Consider the following 20947-nt stretch of genomic DNA (forward strand, 5'->3'; position numbering starts at 1 on the left):
TCGTAGACCTCCTTTCCCTCGTCCACCTCCACCTCCTCCACCATACTGATTTCATCGGGACGATGAAAAGTTTAAGTCTGGGGGGGTGTTATGTACTGTTTAGTTTGATTTTCAGTTTTTAGTTTTTGATTAGTTTTTCATGTTGGTTCTTATTTTCATTGCTTGTTGCTTTATTTTGCTTATTTTTGAAATAATCATGGAAAAAAAATTTTGAGAACATCAAATCTTCACTTATATGCTTTCTTGGATTCAAGTGAAATGTTAGCACGATTATTGTCTCGATTCATGATGTTCGCATGATGCTACTAGTAAACTTTGTGTAGTTTTTTTTTCTATCTTGGGTAGCATGAAACAAGCTAAGAATCTTATGGTGATGAGTTTTAGTTTTGGTTCAACCTTAAGGATTTTATCTTCACTACACTTGTGCTTGATGCTTGAATAGTTGATGTTATTGAAATAGTCATGATTCATCTTGTTTGCTTAGTACTTAGTTTCCATGGTGATTTCTCAACTTTCATTTTGGTTACTGGATGAGGCTCAAATCATTAAAGCTCATTTGGAAAAATCAAAATATCCCAACATGTGTGCTAAAAGTACATTTGTGAATAAGTTTTGCACAATGCAAACACTTATTAAAAAAAAAATGAAAAAAATGAACAATAAGGGATATAAAAAACAGTTGTCATGAGTGGAATCTAGCAAGTCACCACTTTGAGACCGAGTTAGGTTACTAGGGAAATGACTGCTTAGCTTCCCTTGAGATTGAGCACACCTTTGAGACCTTGGGTTAGTTGAGAAATATGAACCAAGTGAATGGTAAGTAAGTGCCTATCACTGGTTACTTGTCTTTCACTGGAAACATTAGGAACTCAAATTTGATGATGACTTGACTAGGACATGGATTGAAACTTGAAGGGTGTTGAGTTACTTTTACACTGCGCACAAGATTCTTATGCTTGAACCATACTTTACTTGTTTCCATGATCAAGCTTGCTAATGAAACTTTTTGATAGAATTAGGAAAGTGCACTGGGTTTTATGAATGTGTTGTAGAACATATGAATTTAGACTGTAGCATTTTGCTTGAGGACAAGAAAAGGTTTAAGTCTGGGGGTGTGATGTGCGTAGATTATATACTCTTTTATGCACGTTTTTACGCACATTTACATACTTTGAGCATGCTTGATCTATGCATTTGTATACTTCCAGCTTTCCTTTTAGCATATTTACTCTTTTGGTTCGGAGATCTGCTTTTTGTGCATTTACTGTACGCAGGGGTCGATTTGGTGAAGAATTTACATCTTTGGGCAAGCCTTGGAGGAAACAAAGGGAGAAAGCACCAGGCCGTGTACCTCACACGGCCATGCACTGGGATGGAGCTCGGGCCGTGTGGAGTTTTGGCACCAGCAGAAGAGGAAGATGACATGGCCGTGTGAACCTCACACGGCCGTGTCAAGATTTGAAGCCAATCAGAGCAGAAGCCTTACATGGCCGTGTGGATCTACACGGCCGTGTGAGGTTTCCAGAGACCAAGCAGGCTGTGGTCGTGTGCACCCAGCCGTGTAGCATTTCCAGAGACCAGCGTGTGGTCAGGTGCACCACACTACTGTATCATTTCCAGAGAGAGGGTTCGCCGTGGAGTCACACTGCAGTTAGGCAGAGGGAATGGACATGGCCGTGTGAATCTCACACGGCCGTGTCACGGGCCGTGTGGCGAATCCTCCTCTATTTAAACCCTCCTTCATGATTTGAAAGGGGATCTCCCTTTGGGAGAAGGTAAGATTTGGTGGTTTCCTCCCATTCTTGGGAGGATTTGGGCAATTCTAAGGGAGATCTCGACGATTTCGAGTGATTGGATCCGAAGACGAAGCTTCTTTGTAGATAAGTTTTCTTTCCTCTTCTTGTTTTCTTGGATTGGGGATTCAAGGAATGCTTGTAATCTCTATTTCTTCGGATTTTCTTCCTCGATTCATGGAGTAGATCTTGTATTCTAGGATTAAGGGAGTATTTGTATGATGGATTGATGTAATCTCTTATGGATTTGCCATTTTCTTGTTTCAATGACATTATCTTGCTTGTATCAATTAGATCTTGAATGATTGATGGTGGTTTGTGCTTAATTCTCATTCTTGATTGATTGTTTTGGATTTCTTATGGACTTGGTAAGGATAAACTCTCACTCGATCATCCGAGGGATCCACGTGACAGGTGCAAGCCCGTGTAAGGACGTTTGAGAGATAATCTTGAAGAGGAAATGGGAATATTCAAGAGAGTAGGATGGATTCTATGATTAGCTTCTTGTATCTTTATAGATTAATAAGTTGTGGGCTTCTATGTTGATATCCGAGGAAGGCATAGTAATAGGTGCGCTTCTGTGTAAGGACAACGTAGGTTCATGTCTCATTAATCCTATTTAGATACATTTCTCAGTCCTTAGCCGGTTGTCTATTGCAAGAGGGAACCGACAACTTTCTACATGTTTGGCAATTGAGGAATAAGAATTGGTGAACCATTTACATTTAAGAAATCTTACAAAGAAACCGAAACTCCTAGAATCTCCCTTTATCATAACCCAAAACACTAAACTCTTGTTTGTTGATCTTTAATATTAGATTTGTTTACCTTTACTTTGCTTTTGAAACGATTGGATAGTTGTTTAGCTAATTCGCATTGAGACATTTCTAGTGCTTATTCCAGTCCCTGTGGATACGATAATCTTTTATATTACTTGCGACATTTCCGTACACTTGCGGAGAGTAACACGATCTTCGAGGGTTCTTCTCCACTGCTCATCGCCAGTTCTTGAAGCTTCTTGGAGCAGCGTTTCCAAGGTCAAGAGGCATCCCATGCGAGAGAAAGAAGCTAGCTAGGGTTTATTGTACACAATCTTGTAAGATTTACTTGTATTTGCTTCTTCTTCTCTTCTTGTTTGTTGTGTGAATTTGTAAAGGCTTCTCCGCCTTTGGTAGTTACCATAAAGGAGGGTTATTCTTAGTGGAGGGTGCCTGCGTGTGTGGATCCTTGGACTAGTCACCTCTTGTGAGATGGATACCAAGTAAAATCCATTTGTTAGGTTGTATGCTTTTGTTTCTTGTATTTCCGCTACACATCTCTGAAGAAACAAGCAACGCCGCCGACGAGCACGTGACAAGCTATTCACCCCCCTCTAGCTACATTTAGGTCCCAACAAGTGGTATCAGAGCAAGGTTGCTCTTCACTGGAGTCATTGCTGGAAGGGGCAAACATAACAAGAAGAGCTAGAGGATGAAGAAGTTGGAGCAAAATTATCAAAGTCAAAGAATTCAAGAAGCTCAACTTCAAGATGCAATTCTAAGATGGACTTGGATTTGACACAAGGGTGGCTCCACCGTACACATCTACAAGCTTCGATCTTTGGAAATCAAGGATCGAAAACTTCTTAATGGTGGAGATAGAGCAATGGTTTGCTCTTATGGAAGGCTTCGAAGCTCCAACAAATTCAAAGGGCAAAGTTCTCAAAAGGAGCAAATGGAGCCCGGAGCAAGTCCAAAGGTGCGAAGAAAATGACAAGGTAACCAAATTATTGGTTAATTTATTGCCTAGCACGATTCTATGCAAAATTGGACAGTATGAAGATGCCAAAGAGCTTTGGAGCAAGTTGGCTAAGCTCCATGAAGAACCCTCCGCTGTACCGAATCAAGAGGAATCCAAAGAGGGTGACTCATTGGAGCAAGACCAAGAGGAGGACTCCGAAGTTGAGAGATGCTCAACTTCCGAAGAAGAAGTCCAAGAAGAATCTTCATCTTCGAGGGAATGCAATGAAGGGAACAAGGAGGGAGCATACTCCTTGTTCCATGTACAAGATGATGAAGCCTCCACCTCTAGGATTGAGGGGGAGTGTAGATCATTAACCCCGGAGCAAGAAGAAGTTTCTACATCCGGGTCAAAAAGAGAAGAAGAGGATGAAGAAGCTTCCACCTCCACAAGTCAAGCTAAATCTAATGGAGGAGCATCACTATCGGATTTAGAGGAAGCCTCTACATCCACATCACATGGAGGACCAAGTGCCATCCCTACATGTGAAGGTAAAAATATCTCAATTAATAATAAAAATCATATTATATGTTTTGAGTGTAGGGAGAATGGACACTATAAGAGCAAGTGTCCTAAATTGGCCAAGAAGAAGGGCCAAGAGGCACCAAAGGTCAAGGAGAAGCCCAAGGAGACCGCTCCCGGAACAAAGAAGAGCAAGGAGCACATTGTGTGCTTCTCTTGCAATCAAAAGGGGCATTACCGAAGTCAATGCCCTAAGGGGAAGAAGGCGGTCAAGGCTCAAGGAGGAAGCTCAACTCAAGGGGGAGCCTCCAAGGTAAAGAGGAAGGTATCATTCATTGAGCCTATTCCCTTAAATAGTGGTAAAAAGCATGATAATTCTAATTTATATCATTTCAATGCTATTTACCATGAAAATAAGAGGCATGATAAAGTTAAGGAAAATCATGTAGCTTATCATGCTAAAACCTCTCAACCTAGGTTTAGAAAGGTAGATAGGAATTTAGGCAAGAACCCTAAGGATTCTAGGTATTTGCCTAAGAAGAAGAAAAATCAAGGTTGTAGTGAAAAACCTAAGGTTGAAGAACTATGGAAGGAAAATCAAGTCTTAAGGTCAAGACTTAACAAATTAGAGAGGACTCTAAGAAAAATCACAAATATGACAAAAGGGTCCAAGAGTCAAAACCTAGGTCTAGAAGTATCAGGGTCATCCAAGGGTCATAGAGGTTTGGGATACAAACCTAAAACCAAGAAGGATGAAATTTCTTACCATAGGGTTCCATATAGCTATGGAACCAACCCTAGATCTAGTGGGCAAGCCAAAAATACTAGGGAGGTCATCCCTAAGAGTATTTTTGCAACAAATGTGACTAAGACTTCTGAGAAGTCCAAGAAAGTCACAAAGAAGGTCACAAGGGAAGCAATCCCTAGGGTTGACCTAGAAAAGGTGACCAAGGCTTCTAAGAAGCCAAACAAAGTCACTAGGAAGGTATCTAGGGAAGTTATCCCTAGTGAATACCTAGAGCATCCAAGGAGCACCAATAGGTGTTGGGTTCTTAGGAGCATTTTCTCTACCCCATAGATGGGTTAGAGAGCGTCAAATCTAAGAAGAAGGGTAGTTAACCCAACTTTGAAGAAATTGACACTCAAGGAGCATTTTCAAGGTTATTATTAACCTTTGAAAATGAAATAGATTTATCATTTACTCTTTGGAAAAGTAAAATGTGCCAAAATTGAAGATATTGATATCATTTAAATTGGCATAAGTTGGGGACAAGCTTAAGAAATACCTAGGTGGGATTTTGGTATTTTCTTATGATCACTCTTGTGGAAAAATGAAATATGCCAACATTTGAGGAATGTTTTAAATTTTTAATTGGCATAATTAATTCAAGAGATTAAAGAAATGTCAAGTTGGGTTTTGGCATTTTCTTGAGGAAATTGAGCAATCTAGGGTTTAAGTTTTAGGATTAGCTATGTGCTTAAGGATACTTACATAGATAATCTAGGTATATTTTATTTATGCCAAACCTTGCCATGATTGTTTACCCATTATATGCCATGACATCATGTTTTATTTTTGCACTCATGCCTTATTATGAAAACACAAAAATATCATGTCATGACATACATACATCATGTAGTTATAAGAAATTTTGTTTTGAAAATTATTTCTTTTTGATGTATGCCATAACATTATCATGCATTATGTTTATTTCCTTAAAATTAAGGACAAATGGCATTTATCAACAGGTGGTTTCAACAAGTGACATCCTAGGTGGATGTTCAATATCCACAAAATGCCTAGATAGATATGCATGATCCCTTGATTAGGGCAAAACCAAATTCTACATCTCACAAAGACCTATAAGATGACTTGTATGTGTTTTATGCATAGTAGATACAAGTGAGATGTTAGGATGATGAACAAAACTCAACATGCTAATTTAGTGCATTTCCTTGAGTTTTAAGTTCATCAAAACACATAGTTATGTGTTTTCCCATCATTGGGAAAGCTAATGTACAAGTCATGTGCATTAAGCCCAAGGAACATGGTGGGATATTGGTTTTGAAAATGTTTTTTTTTTAAAATGATTTTGGAAAACCTTGGTGAAGGCTATCTTTTGATAGTAATCATCATTGAATAGTTAAACACAAACTTGAAGAAAACACTAAAGCTTTTGCAAGTTTTCAAGTTTGTGTCAATCTTTGAAAATATGATGTATTTTCATAGAAAACTATTTTTCCATGATAAGGTATACCCTAAATAATATCTACACAAATTTTCACATTTTTTGGATTTTTGTAGAATTTTCTAGGGGTTTCTGAAGTTGACTGAAATGGAATTTCAGCAACTATCAGAACTCCAATCGATCACCCGATCGATTGGAGTGCCTCAATCGATCGGGCGATCAATTGAGAAGGCAAATCCCGTGAGCAGAAGCTCGCTGGATCGATCCATCAATCGATCCACACTATCTGAATCGATCAGTGGATCGATTCAAGCTGGTTCAATCGATTGGAACCCAACTCCAATCGATCGAAGATATTGATTTTGGCTGGGAAAGCTTATTTTCAGCATTTTGAACCTATTTTAGTCTAGGTAACCATTCCTAACCCCTCAAAATATATTTGTATACATAAAAAGGGTGTTTTCATGTTAACAACAAGGATGGATTGGTTGAGGAAGACTAAATTAAAGTTTAGGTTGAGGTTGGATTCAAATTTTGAACTTTTGAACCTCAAAACTTCTAAATTTGGGGTTCCTAAAGGTTTAGGGATTCCAAGTCATTGTTGGTACAATGATAGAATGTACGACCATGTCTTTAGGGGGAGGTACTCTTTAAAGACATGAAAACTATTTTTCATGAACCTTAGAAGGTGGTTAACCTTCTTTCAAGAACATGCTCAAGGTTGAACATTGGATTACAATGGAGAGTGGATATCTTCATTGTTTAATTCGTAAATGCTCAAGGTTGGGAATTTGTCTACATTGGGGAAGAATGTAGGGTTGATAATGAAGGGTATGGGACCTTCATTATCGTGTTGATCACAACGAGTGAAGTTGTGGACAACGATGAGCAACTCTTAAGGGGGAGAGTCTCAAAGGGGAGAATTTTCAACAAGTGAATTTGTTGATGTGTGCCAATAGGGGGAGAATGTAGGGTTTAAGTTAGGTCTTCATTATCTAAGAGGGAGTTTGCCTTCTTAGTAGGAGAATGCAAGGTTTAACTTACGCCTTCATTACCTAGTAGCATGAAGGAAGTTTAGGCTATGAGATTAGCCTAACTTAAATGAGGTATTGTCAAACATCAAAAAGAGGGAGATTGTTGGTGCAATATCCCTCAGGTCAAGGTTGACCTGGTTGACCAAGCTTGGGTCTTGGTTTGGGTTTCAATGTTTGACAATACAAGACTTTGATGATATGGACAAGTGCAGGTGCAGTTGTTCATTTGGGGAGATTGTTTGGTGCAATTCCCCTCTGATCAGGGTCTGATCAGGTTGGTTGAAGAAGAGTCAAGTAGGTTAAGGTTGACCAGATACTTGATTGGGAAGTCCTAACTGGGATGTTAGGAAGAAGGAAAATCCTGGTGAGTGAAGCCAGGAGAAAGACCTAGTGAGTAAAGCTAGGCAGAAGGAAATCCTGGTGAGTGAAGCCAGGTGAAAGACCTAGTGAGTGAAGCTAGGCAATTGGAAAAGTCTTGGTGAGTGATGCCAGGTGAAAGACCTAGTGAGTGAAGCTAGGTAGAAGAAAATCCTGGTGAGTGAAGCCAGGCAGAAAGAAAATCCTAGTGAGTGAAGCTAGGTGAAAGTCCTAGTGAGTGAAGCTAGGCAAAAGGGAAGTCCTGGTGAGTGAAGCCAAGCACGGAGAAATCCAGATGGGTCAAGGTTGACCAGACATCTGGTGAAAGTCCAAGTAGGTCAAAGGGATTGACCGGATACTTGGCAAGAAGGGAAAAGTCCAAGTAGGTCAAGGGAGTGACCGGATACTTGGCACGATGAGGAAAAGTCCAAGTGGGTCAAAGGGATTGACCGGACACTTGGTGAGGAAGTCCTAGCAGGTCAAGGGTGACCGGATGCTAGGCACGATGAACCAACAGGTCATGGTTGACCGGATGTTGGTTTAGGAGGCGTTAGACTTGATTTTGGGAAAAAATCATGAGCTGGATCGATTAGCCGATCGATTGGCTCATGCCCAATCGATCGACCGATCGATTGGGCGAGTCTTTGCGACAGGCCTCCTCCCAATCGATCAGTGGATGGATTGGGACGAGTGCGCGATCACACAAAACAGTGCTGGATCGATCGGTCGATCGATCCAGAGCCCCCAATCGATCAGTGGATCGATTGGGAGCTGCGACTTCACGGGATAAGCCCTGGATCGATCAACCGATCGATCCAAGCGATTCCAAAGAGCACAGAGGCGCTCTGGATCGATCCATTGATCGATCCAAAGCCTCCCTGATCGATTGGGAGTAATCCAATCGATCGGGATCCGACCGTTGGCGCAGATAAAGGCCGTTGGCGTACGTCTTCTTCGGTAGCTCTCGCACTGTTCACTCCCGATCTACACAGCGATCTTCGAGGGTTCTTCTCCACTGCTCACCGCCAGTTCTTGAAGCTTCTTGGAGTAGTGTTTCCAAGGTCAAGAGGCATCCCAAGCGAGAGAAAGAAGCTAGCTAGGGTTTATTGTACATAATCTTGTAAGATTTACTTGTATTTGCTTCTTCTTCTTTTCTTATTTATTGTGTGAGTTTGTAAAGGCTTCTCCGCCTATGGTAGTTACCATAAAGGAGGGTTATTCTTAGTGGAGGGTGTGTGCGTGTGTGGATCCTTGGACTAGTCACCTCTTGTGAGGTGGATACCAAGTAAAATCCATTTGTTAGCGTTGTATGCTTTTGTTTCTTGTATTTCCGCTGCACATCTCTGAAGAAACAAGCAACGCCGACGACGAGCACGCGACGAGCTATTCCCCCCCCCCCCCCCCCTCTAGCTACATTTAGGTCCCAACAGAGGTATGTGGGTTAATTTTTTGTTCAACAGTTATACTATCTATCTGTTGTTAGTACTTGCTGATGGTAGATAACGAAATTTGGAGACCAAATTTTTATTAGTGGGGGAGAATGTAAAATACCAAAAAAAGGCAAATAACCATAAGAAATTTTTTCAAAATTTTTAGAATTTTTTTAAAAAATTTTCGGAGCTCGTGTGACCAGTTTACGGGAATAAATATTGGGCCCCGAGAAAGCCTATTTAGGTTACCCTAATTAAGTGAGGAAAAGTTTAATTTTTACTTTTCTTTTCCCTTTTTCCTTTTTTTTTTATCTCTTCTCCTTATCGTCATTTCCTCTTCATTTTTCCCGACCCGCGCCCCCCGGTGTCGTTTCTCCTTTTCTTCCCCAAACCGCCGCCGCGTCGATTCCTCTCCTTCCCTCACGTACAAAATGGTCGGCCAAGGAAGCCGAGTCTTCTCTTCCTCTCTCTACGGCGGCACCTTGAGTTTCCCTTTCTCTCCTCCTCCGCCGAGCCACCGCCGGTCCGTGCCCTAGCCAGCCCTGATGCCATTGCCGCTCTCCCTTCTTCCCTCCGCGCCACGTCTGACCACCGAATCGGGTGATTCCAGCCTCTGCCGATCTCACACCTAAGCGCTGCTGCCCTCACCTCTTGTGATTCCACCCGATCGCCAACGTGAAGAGGCAACTTGGGTTTCAAGGATCTTGGGTTTTCCCTTCCTTGCTGTGATAGAAGTCTCAGTTGTAGGTAAGATTGGGTTTATGAAATTAGGTTATTGATGTTTTGATCCGTGACCTTCTTCCTATTCTACACTAGGAGGAAGATTTTGGATCGGTTCTTGCTATTTTCCCCTAATCAGAGCTTGGACTCCTTCTTCCTTGCGGAGGAAATTTAGGGCTACTGGTTAGAGGTATGTGCCATACCTAGCTGTGGATTTGGGCTTGATTCTCTGTTGTGGGTGTGGACTGCCACCAGGGATTCATTGACAAAGAAGAAGAAAAGGGTTGAATTGGAGAACTGGATTTAGAGATCAGCAACTTTCCCTTGCCCGGCTACAATTTTCGGTAGTGGGCTGATACAAGAGCAAACAGATATAGGTAATGTTGGTTCGTTCATGCATCTAGAATTTGATTAGTGGAAATTATGTGTTGGATTGAAAGCACTAGAGGGGGGGGGGGGGGTAAATAGCGCCCGTGGCTTTCACTCGTTTCAGATTCGTAAAAATGTTCGAGAAAATACAACGGAATTAGAAAGAGAACAACACACGAACATAAGCTATTTACTTGGTTCGGAGCCTTGAGCGACTCCTACTCCAAGGCCCACGCTCGTTGAGTGTTTACGTTGGGCAACAACTATAATCTCGTAAAGTTCAGTACAAGTATGAAGTACAATGTTAAAATTAAAACAACAATTATACCAACGATGAAAAATAACAATCTTGAAGCTTCGGGTCGTCGGGGACTTGTCGTAGCGTACTTGAAGAAGAATCGATTTGGAAGTTTTGAAGTGAAGTGTTGTTCGAGATGTCTTTAAATAGCCTGCTTGAGGCGCCTCAAAGCCCCATTGAGGCGCCTCAAACATGGAGGCTTATCCCGCGTTTTGTGCTGCGATGATCTTCTCATCAATGCCTCTTATCTGCCTGGAGGTGCCTTAATCACACTCTGAGGTGCCTCAAAGGAAGCATTCAAGGCGCCTCAGCCTCTATTCAAGGTGCCTCAAAGCCTGTAGTGTGCAACGTCTGCCCCTTTGCACCCGAGGCGCCTCCAAGCTCCATGGAGGCACCTCGGACACTGTTCATCCGAGGCTTAACTTTCTCCTTTATCCCTGCAAAACATGTTATTCCAAAAAAACACACACATACTCTGCAAAACAAAGTTAGCACACATAAAATATGACAATAGAATATTCTGACAATCTCCGGACTATTCGGTTCTGACCGACGCCTACTGTTCCCTCTACGGGGAACACATCCTCACCTACTCCACTCAGGAGATTTACCTTTTGCCAGTTCGGTCCTTCAGATCGACTGGACTTCTGCTCAGCGTCCTAAGCTTCCGGTCTTCATGCTGGATGTCCGGTTCTCGACCCATCCAGACTTTTGCCCGATTCGCGACACCAGGATTTTAACCTAGGGTTACCACCCCCTAGGATTTTTGCCCGAAGCTCCGACCCGCCAAGACTTTCCGCATAAGGTTACCACCCCCTATGACCTAGGGTTACCACCCCCTAGGATTTTCCACTTGCCTAACCGCAGCTAGGACTTTCCTGAAACACTCAATCATACACATTAGATAACAATTAAGCTTAACTTTGAATCCCTTTGCCATTATCAAAACTAAGGTTCGATCGTCGAATGATTCCCGCACCAACATTATGCGGATAGCTAATTTTATAATATGAAATTAGGGTTAAAGGGTCGGGTCTAATCTAAGCTATGGTTAGATCCGAATTGTTAGTTAACCGAGAATAAATGAACAAAATAGGGTTCTGTAATTAAGAAATTATTTTAGCTATGTGATTTATATGTAGCTAAATTAAATGTGGCTATTACAGGACATTGATTTGGGACGAGCACTTCGATGCAGAGGTTGTCTAGCTCGATCTCCATTTTTGAGGCGGGTACCTTGACCTATCAATTTTGATATGTCTTGTTGATATGTTTAATAGATTTTAACAAGTAGTACTAAATATGTTTATATCTGTATCGGCATGTCACTATTTGTTTCCGAGCATGTTTTGTTTGTTACTTGTTTAACGTTCATGCCTTGTTTGTTATTTATGTTATGGAGGTAGTGACATGTCATGTTTTATGATATATATAAGATTGGTTAGATACCATACCTGACCTGTGTACCTAGATAATATTATTTGATCCACGTATTTAGTACATGTTTGTTTTTATGGAGGTAGATAGGATTAGGATATTTCTATGCTTAGTGTCATGCACTATCTCGCATGATTGCATGCTGTGCGATTGTCGGCTCCATTATTGTTATGCGCATCGCCAATTACATTGGTCTGCACACACATCCACTCATGGGTTAGTAGTTTTTATTCAGGCAAGGTGTGTGTGTAGCAGGTTGCTCTGTTTGGCTCCGTTGATCCGCTCATGGGTAGTGTGACGTAACATGGTAGCCGGCAGGGATCCCTCCTCTGGACTAGCTCAGGGAGATGAGAGCATTGCGCTCCCCCACTTATGATTTGGGGTAGGAGGATAGGTGTACTCCGACAGCATCCCGTCCACTCGGTCGCTCAGGAGCAGTGATGACAGAGTGCACGGTTGTCACAACCCTACCCACTCGGTCTCACCATCGTGTGTGAGATGACTGACTGGCGTCAGTGGTGACCAGGACATGTGATTGGCATCATATGCATTATTTTCATTTATTGCTTGTGTTTGTTGCACTTTATATGCTGCATATTGGATGGATGCATTATTTGACATGCATACAGGATTTATGATACTCGGGGTCTGACGGCCTTGATATCGCTATTCCCAGGTTCTGGTTTGTACAGATACTCCTTACTTTGTCGTTTTGCATTTTCTATCCAGGAGACTATACGCATATTTATTTCTACTGGTTATTATTTACTATGCATGTCAACTAGGTATCCATTGAGTGTTGAACTCACACCCCGTTATTACTATTTTCAGGTTGAGGTTGTTCAGGAGGTTCCAGTCGTTAGTCCCCCACCACTGCGCGTCACGACGAGTTCGCACATTTCGATTTCCTTATTATGTTTTAGACTATGTTTCAGACTTGTATCTTTTGACATTTGGATCTTGTACGATTTCTTATTCTCGATGGGTTTTCATTTAGATGCATGCTGATGATTTGTGTTTTATGGGTGTAGTTGAGTAGGATATCAGATTTGTATTTTATGGGTGTAGTTGAGTAGGATATCGGATTTGTGCTTTATGAGTGTAGTTGAGTAGGTTATTTGAAATGATTATCTTATCGTTTCTTAGGTTAATGTTTTACTATTAAACTGCGTGGGTGTTTGATTATTTTCATTGTTATTATACATATGTTACGGCCATTTTAGCCGAGGTATCTGGATTGATGTAGCCAAGTTTCATATTGTCACCCGTACAGGGGAGATGCTGCCGAAATTTCTTCTGGCAGGGACTACCTGGGGCGTGACATAATGAATAATAGAAGACCATGCTCGATCTCATGACTTAGATTGACAGTTAATAAGTCATGCATTAGGGGTGTAATTCTCGCACACGGAGAGCAACCTCACTTGGTGACAATGTATTAATTCTAGGCCACCAACCGCTGACACTTCTTGATTTACCTTGACTGTCTATGGGAAACTTTCATGGGGCCGAGTCGGTCACCTCAGGTTAGGTTTTACTTGGTTCAACATTGTTAATAAAAGAGACCTAGGAACAACATAATAGGATTTCTATGAAATTCATATATCATTTTCTTTCTATATAATGAAAATTGTATGGATAAAACAACAGATGAAATAAACGTAACTACAACCAAATGAAAATGACAAAAACAGTAATTAGTATGTTAGTCAAGATCTCTAAACAACTCTATGTAAAGCTGAAACTAATTATATATAATATAAAAAATGTGCATGTGCCTACAAAAGTGGAGGCCAAAGGAAATAGACAATAAACACAAATGGCTAAGTGGGTAATCAGAAAAGATTTACATGAATTCAATCTTATTTAAGAAGTCAAAGAATAAGAGTATATAGTAATCTCTTATTATGACTTTAAGTTCTTAGAGTTCTCCGTTTATACATAAATGCACATCTATAATTATGTAGTATTTTTATATTAAAACTTAGAATCTGAACTTTATCATAATTTATTATCATCAATTTAGATAACTTCTCAATTCTTTTTGTTTAATCAACATATATATTGGTCATCAACAATATAATATCAACATGGATAAAGACTATCAACACATATAAATATCATCATAAAGGGTATAAATCTAACAAAACAATTAAGAAGTGAATCACCTGAGCCAATATATTCAGAGTGTAATAATATCATACGTCATCTGGCATACGAGCTAAAAACTCTCACCAGTGGACTACAACAATAAAGCATCATCGCGCAAATAAATATTGACCGCAAGCTACTCATATCATCACAACTCATGTGTCTAGTCAAGTATGATATAAGATTAGACTCAGAGTTTTCACTTTTAGGATTTTATTTTAACCATTTATCACAATTATTCAATTTTTAGATCTTATCAGTTACTCTAAGTTAACCTTTTATGAAGCATATTAATTCATTTAAGTATCATTACAAGGTTCACAGGTAAAAGTGATAAAATAAGAAACTACAAGTATCAAAAAGAAGCCCAATAGTAAGGCAAGCAAATATAAAGACAGGTTATCAATGGAAGAGAAAGTCAAAACATGTATTTTGATTTTTAAACAACCCTTCCCATCTTAATCCCCATATGAAACTTACATGTGATCATGAAATAACATAAATTTATGTACTCTCCAGTGGTTAAATATTTTCAAACCCATTTCACTATTTTTAAATATCATTTTAATCTTTTTTTTAAAACAATAATACAAACATATATATAATCTATTTTATTTATTTATTTAAATGTATAACGGGTCAAAGGATAGAAGTTACTCACTTTTATTTATGGCAAAAGCTTTGAACCTCAGTAAGTCACCGAGCTCTGTTCGAACTCGCATCTACAAAAATAATAAGAAAATTACTTGGGAACTCTAGATAATGTCCAATAGTCATAGTAATAACAACTATGAAAATTCTCTAAGCTTCAAAATCAATTAGCACACACTAACTTGATATAATTCTCAATTTATACCCGAATCCCTATTACAATTGAATAATTATCTATTAACTAACCTACTAACATAAATATATACCTTACAACTTCCTTAAATTGACTACATAATTGTTGTTGTTGTTTTACAGGGAAGCTACATTTGGCAGGCTAAAAAGAGGGTGGCAACAAGGTAAGCATGTTATTAGTTGGCTGGAGAAGTAGGTGGTGCTGAAAACTATAAAAAGGAAAGGTAAGAGAACCTCTTTGACATTAGATAGGATAGCGATTATCCTATGGGCTAACAAGAAGATAGGATTAAGAAGAAAGCAAGAAGAGGAATCTCCAAAAACAAAGAGAAACTCACAATTTGCCAAAAAAGAAACTTTATTAATAATAGAGGATGAATCCTTATATAGTTAAACATGTGTTTATAGAGACTTTAGACCCTAATGCTAAGAAAGGAAAGAAATCCTAATATATAGACCTCAATTCCTATTTTATAGAGAAAGAAAAGAGATCCTTCCAAAAAAGAAAATTTCTTAATAGAAATTGAAATTACCAAAACAGGACATTGATATAGACAAACCTTACCCCATATATACCACAAATATCAAAATTATCCTAAATACCATAAAAATATAATTACCAAAAATAGTAAAAATATGTTCGGAGGCTCGGATGAGGGCCTAAAAGGTGGATTTTAGGCCCCAAACTTAGTGGTTATGAGTTTCCCATAAGAAATGTAGATCTTTGAATTTTGCATGTATGGTCACTGACAGAACTTGATTCCGAAATCTGAGTCAAAAGTTATGCCCCTTTGAAATTCAAGAGGTCATATTGAGTTGATCCTGCATCACTTTTTCTCTTAGCCAATGGCCTAGGTTGGCTCTGGCGTTGAGCCTGATTGGCTTCAATGGTGGGTTTGATGACTGTGGTTGGTTGGAAAAACAATGAAAGAAGTAGAGAGAAAGTTTGCTGCTATTGTTGTTGGGAGTGGATAGTAGCTGCTACTACTTCATAGAGAAGAGAAAGGAGAAAAAGAGAGAGAGCCCTTATTCTTGAGAAGAATAAAAGGGAAGTTGCAATATGATGCCATTGTAGTATTAGAGAAGAGGAAGAGAAAAGAAGAAGGAAAGGGGGAGAAGAAAAAGGGAAAAAGAAAAGAGAGGAGGGATGTAAGAAGGCATGGCAGTGGCGTATGACAAGGTTGTTGCATGCATAGAGAGAAAAGATAAGAAAGTGAATGTTTTTTCAAAAATATCCTAATTTGTTTTGAAATGATTGAATCATTTTAAACTCTAAATGTTATGCCTCAAGGGTATACTTGTCCTCCAAAGTGAATGGTACCCCCTAGTGACAATATATGAAATAATTGATATTAAATCACTAAAAGACAATACAACAAGCTAAAAATGATAATAACACCAAGTCATAAATAACGATGCATATATATATGCATGAACATGTGATCATATTAAACTAACCCAAGACATAACCAACAACATAAATATTCGATACAAAAAGGAAACTAAAATTTTAAATAATGGAAAGTACACTAACAACTAAACAGAAATCCAAACTCGAGTGTCATTGGCAGCCAGGACCCTTAAGTGACACAACACCTCATCTATCTGCTAATCTGAAAGTCAAAGGAAAAGCAAGGGGTAGTAAGTTCAAGAACTCAGTGGGTAGAAGAATATAGTACATGAATAATATATTGACAGGAGATCAAAGGATGCAGTCTCAGGTAAAATACTTACTAACCAGTGTAGGTGTCCTAACATAATTACCAGCTAACTAAAAGTATAATCAATAGCATAGCACTTTACTAATCTTCTCAAACAAATATAACCAATAAATCAAGAGTACATACAGTATATCCAAATCCACCTGCATAAACTTAGCACATAACAATCATATAACCAGCATATAACAAACATATAACAAATCCTAACAACACGGAACAACATGCTACTACGAATGGATCTCGTGGATTGCTAGAGTATCTACTATCTGCGGGTGACAATATACACTACCACTATCTGATCCAGTGACCAGATAGGGAGAGGTAGATATCTAGCTCCTCAGCTACTGATTGCGAGCGACAATACACGCTACCACTCTCTAGTCCAGTGGGCAATCAAAGCACATGAATGTCACTGTCTGCGGGCGACAATGCACGCTACCACTACCTGGTCTAGTGGGCAAATAGGATGTGTAGCCATCTAGCTATGGACTACAGCGACAATATAGGCTACCACTATCTGGTCTAGTGGGCAGTCCTATATATCCTAATCGCTGAAGACTCTCTCAACCACGAATGGGAGGCAATAGTCGACAGGATATACGAACAGTAACTAATGACTCTCTCAATCACGAATGAAAGACAATGGTCCTTAGGATATACCAACAGTGATCGATAAGCAGAAAATGAAAAGTCACATTCAATATAGCACTCTATAGCCACACTTTGGTCTAACCCCACTAGCGTATAGTCATAGGCGTAAATAATAAGGGTTTAGCTAGTAGGATACTCAATATCTTACACTACGATATGAAATAACAAACAAAGGTTTAGCAAGATGCTCGATATCCTATACTTCGGTATGATCATCCTAACAATAAGTACAAACTCAAATCATTTATCTAGGGGTCTAGCAAAGTATCCAACGTCCTACACTATGGTATGATAATATCGTACATACATATAAACACAATCATAAATAACAAATATAACAGCATAACTATTAACAATAGGTCAACATATAAGGATAAGCAATAAGGTATTAAAATCAGGAGAGATATATGATAGACTTAAGGTACATAAGTAACTGCGACCTCATCAAAATATGGCAGTAACCAATCATGCACTATAAGCAAAGCTATCAAGAAGATAAGTAGGATATATCCACCTTAAGCATATATCGTCTTAACCACCTTTATGTCTAAGGTCTGTCTCGAGCTCAAATCCTACAAATATAGGATACAAATTTAGTCTAAGTACTAGAGTACCCCTATTAATATTTCAGTTAACTATTAAGTTAATTAAACCAACTTAGTAGATTCTTAATTTGATCTTCAATCAATTATATACTGCTAATTAATCATTAATAAATTAATCTAAATAATTAAGTACTCTGTCAATTAATTAACTAAATTGATTATCATATTAACCAATTAACCAACATAATTAATTAACTCATTTTTAAATCAATTAATCAATTAAACAGATTATTCAAACATTAATCCGTCTATTAAAATAGCTAATTAATTCATCAATATATTTCATAATTCAATTAATCCACTAATCCATAAATCCATAAATCTGTTAATCACTAATTCATTCAATCACTATACCGAGTAATTCAATTAATTAACATGTTACCAAATTAATTCATTCATCAATTACCCAATCTGTGAATTACTCATCATTCATCAACTTCATCAACCTCACACACCAATAAATTATTAATTATATCAATTAATACTAATTGCTAGATTAAGAAGTTTACCAAACTATTATTAATTAAAACTTACTTCTTTCACAGCAAATTGCTATGATGGTCGATGATAGTAGTGCCCGCAGATCATCACGATGGAACAACAACGAGGATAGGGAGGCTACCATGATAGGGTGGAGAAAAGGTACCAGCTTCAGTGGAGGTGTGCAGCCGATTCCTCCCAGATGACAGCGATGGCGATGCAGTAGAAAACATGGCACATCCATGCACGTGGCGGTTGTTCGCTGAGAGGGGAGGCAAGCAGCGACGACTTTCTTGCAGACGTCGTCTTGGCTCTCCGGTGATGACCCATGGTAGTTGACGGCGATCCACTATCCAAGGCATGGAAGGAGTAGCGTGGCGATGGCTGGCACCAACTAGTGTTGCAAGCTCGACAAAGACAATGTGGATATATATTATATTTCTAGAAATAGCCTCATGCAAAAAGTAGGGTAAGACTGTGTACAATGGATCATTCCCAGGGACCCGACATGACGGGAGCTTCGTGCATCAGACTGTCCTTTTTTTTTTATTACATTTCTCCTCTACTAATAAAAATTTGGCTCCCAAATTTACTACTTAACCTGCAATGCTACGATATTCTCATCTAAAAGGTACACCCACATACTAGTCCAATACTAGTCCACTCTAATAGCATGGAAGGTTCTAACTATTAGAGAATAGAGGTTCCTTATAACTATTTAGTGATCTATTCTAGGGTGAAGAATCACTACTCTTTGGGTTATGAGCCCACCTGTTGTAGTTACACCCACATTATCGTCTAGTTAACTGTTGTGGATAAACTAGAATAGGTATGAATGATCTTCTTGCTACCTTTGTCGCCCATCTTGCATTCTCGAAGTAAGTGTTGGTGCAATATAATTGACCTCTAAGGTTTCTGTTGGAGTGTATACTAAAAGCCTAGCTTTTGGTATAAACATTTATCTAGAAATAAGAATCACATTGGTCAAATGTCTACATTTATGATAAATGTAGTTGTTCAATTAATTTATATTATAGATGACATGGTGTGTAGTGTCACACACAGAAGATCATGTTATCAGTACCTTATAAATTATAAACAGTAGCTCACGACCATGATGGAAAGGAACAAACCATTGGAAGGTCGTAGTGTAATTAGGTATTAGTTTATCTTGACTATATAATTACACTAGTACACTCAGAGTGTATTGAGTAGGACCATTTGAGGTCGTTTCTTTTATACTGACTTTATAAAGAAACAAAGACCTCGGTTATTATGGAAGTATGTGCTCTTAATCCTAATGTAATAACAAGCACATATATTTGATATTTATTTCTTTAATTTATCAATGGTGAAATTTAGTTCGTTGAATTAATAAACCCGATAAGTTGGGAAATGGTATCACTTATAGTGTGTGTTGTTGATTATAGAAGGAAACTGTGTTCTAGAGATACTAGGTTGATAATGTCCTCAAGAGGAGCTCATAAAGATTGTCATGTTAAACCCTGCAGGTGGACTTAGTCCGACATGATAATAAGGTTGAGTGGTACTACTCTTGGACTTAGATATTAATTAAATGAGTTGTCAGTAACTCACTTAATTAGTGGACATTTGATATCTTAAACACAGGGAGACTAACACACTCATAATAAGAAGGAGCCCAAAAATGTAATTTGGGATTGGTGCGGTAGTTCAATGATAGTTCTCTAGTGGAATGAATTATCATTGATAAAATTAAGTTGTGTGTTCGGGGCGAACACGGGATGCTTAATTTTATCGGGAGACCAAAACCAATTCCTCCTCTCGGTCCCTATCGTAGCCTCTTATTTATAGAGTTCTATACCCACCTATACCCACCTCTATAGCCACCAATAAGGGGCCGGCCAAGTATGAGATTGGGTGGCCGGCCCTAGCTTGAACCCAAGGTAGTAGGGCCGGCCAAAATAAATTAAAAAGAAATTTAATTTTAATTTTTATTATTATGTGGAAGATATATTTTAAAGAGAATTAAAATTAAAATATCTCTCTTGTAAAAGATCTACAAAGGATTAAAGAAAGAGATTAGATCTCTTTCCTTATTTGTAGATTGAGAGATGTTTTATTTTTCTTAAAAATTATTCACATGTTGATAAAATTAAAATTATAGAAATTTTCTTTTATCAACCATGAAGAGATTTTAAAGAGAAATTTTATTTTTTAAAATTTCCGGAAACAAATTAGGAAGTTTTAATTGTTGATTAAAACTTGTCCTCTTTTGTTTTCCAATAATGTGGCCGGCCACTTGAAATTAATTGGGAAATTTTATTTTATTTCTCTCAATTAAATCATGTCAAGGAAATTAAGGAAAATTTATTGTAATTAAATTTCCTAATTTGCCTAGGCCAAGGAATATAAAAGAAGGGGTGAGGGTGCCTTCACAAGACACAACATCTATTATTCCTCTCCTTTTGTTCCTTGGTGTGGCCGACCAACCTCTCCCTCTCTTCCTCTTGTGGTGGCCGAACCCTACCCTTCTATTGGAGCTCTTGTGGTGGCCGGATACTACTCGGAGAAGAAGAAGAAGAAGGAGAGAAAGCTAGCATCTCTTGGAGCTTGGTTAGTATTTTGTTTTTCTTCCTTGGTGAAGCT

General features: G+C 38.8%; 1 long non-coding RNA gene across 1 annotated transcript in view; it reads left to right on the top strand.

Annotated features, from left to right (window-relative positions):
- The window catches only part of LOC121992561, an 81760-nt gene extending 70104 nt beyond the window's left edge, over positions 1 to 11656 (top strand). Inside the window, exon 3 of the long non-coding RNA XR_006114949.1 lies at positions 11598 to 11656. This is a non-coding gene — a long non-coding RNA (uncharacterized LOC121992561). The remainder of the gene's footprint in view (positions 1 to 11597) is intronic.
- Positions 11657 to 20947: the final 9291 nt, after the last annotated feature.

Source organism: Zingiber officinale, chromosome 6B (assembly GCF_018446385.1).
Source record: "Zingiber officinale cultivar Zhangliang chromosome 6B, Zo_v1.1, whole genome shotgun sequence".
NCBI lineage: Eukaryota > Viridiplantae > Streptophyta > Magnoliopsida > Zingiberales > Zingiberaceae > Zingiber > Zingiber officinale.